This window comes from Octopus bimaculoides, chromosome 9 (genome assembly GCF_001194135.2).
Source record: "Octopus bimaculoides isolate UCB-OBI-ISO-001 chromosome 9, ASM119413v2, whole genome shotgun sequence".
Lineage (NCBI taxonomy): Eukaryota > Metazoa > Mollusca > Cephalopoda > Octopoda > Octopodidae > Octopus > Octopus bimaculoides.
The window spans coordinates 1810713-1812577 of record NC_068989.1 but is presented as its reverse complement, the minus strand read 5'-3'; positions in this window follow the sequence as shown (position 1 = coordinate 1812577).

The window sequence follows — 1865 nt, the reverse complement described above, 5'->3', positions numbered from 1 at the left end:
GTATAATACACACACACACACACACACACACACACATATAATATATACATCCATATTCAACTTGCATTAAATACATATACACAATGCATACACCAATGCTCATGTACGTATCATAAAATGTTTGATTCCGAATTCTGCAGTGTTGAGAGAATGATAGGCGAAATTGATCCTGGATATATAAGTTGTCACTAGTATAGGTTTACATTGATCATAGCGACTAAAACATTACAGTTTATGCAGAAATACACAGCGCAACAACGAACTACACTTGTGATCGATTTGATCTCACAACCTTTCAGTTTATAATATATATTAACATTAAAGTAATATTTTACATAAAATCTCAGAGTGTCGTTTTACCGAGCAGAAAAGAAAGAATTAAACATAAGTGAAGCTGTTTTATGTTCGAATCCCTGGGAAATTCACGAGTGGCGATACATCATTCCCTGTGCATATTAGTAATATGGCAACAGTGTGAAGGCGATTGACTGGTTGGATTCTGTAATCATTCCGAATACGAAACAAGGAAACCATATGTCAAAGAACAATTGAACAATTGGACAAATTTTTTATCGGTTGTTTCTGAGCGCACATCACGGCAAGAAACGCAGAAACGGAAGCTCTGTCCAACTGACTACTTCAAGATCAATTCCGGATGCTGAAGCGGGAAGAGAGTCTAAAATAAACGAGCAATGGTACTAATGGCGGGGCATCAACATGGCTGAAACTAACAAAACACACACACACACACACACACACACACACACACACACACACACATTTCGTTTTTGTATTTGATTTGCAAGATTCTTGATGCGAATTCGAGTATTGAAAGAAAATTTGTTGTGTCTTGCGAGGGTCATTACGCTAATAACACACGCACTGGTTCAATATCACTTCTTTACTGTAAGTCAATTGGTTAAATATCTGACCGACCAACTAATCGATCGTTTGTGCTGATTAAACAAACAATCCGTTGCTGTGTTTAACCAGAACATTGAACAAACATACATGCATGTATGTATCTATGTGTGTATATATATATGTAAACATACACACACATACGCAAGCACACACGTTCACACACATTCATGCATACAGGCATACATGCACGCACACACAGACACACATACACATATATACACAGACGCGCGCACATACATACGCAAGCACACACAGACACACACACATTGATGCACACAGGCACATACAGACACACACACACACGCACGCACACACACACGCACGCACACACACACACACAGACACGCACAGACATACAGACAGACACATACACTTTAGAGAAATGAGTTTCATTGAAGAAATCCGTTTCCTCATTCGTCAATAAAAAAATCGCTAAAACCAGTTGTTGGTGAAGGTATTTATTTGCAATAAATACTGTTTGATTGATGTGCGGACATTTTTATAGCTTTTGGTTTTGGCTTAGCGAGAATGAGGTTGGTAGAATGAGAGGCAACAGACGAAGCATAATAGAGCCAAACACTTTGGCCAATGTTAGATTAGGCATCACTACAGAAACCAAATGTAGAAGAAAGAAAAAAACAACATAAAAATATGGTGGATTCTCAATAAAAACATCAAAAACAAAACAAAGATAGAAATAAAAGGGAAAAGATTTGGTAATGTCATTTTGGGAGAGATTTTAAAGATTTGAGGAATGAAATAGCGAGGATAGACTAAGCTTGTGTGGGGGTCTAACACTCTCCCTCTTTACCTCCCTACCCTCTCTGTCTTTGTCTGTCTGTCTGTCTGTCTGTCTGTCTGTCTGTCTCTCTCTTTCTCACTCTCTCTCTCTCTCCCTCTCTCTCTCTCTCTCTCTCTCTCTCTCTCTCTCTCTCTATGTG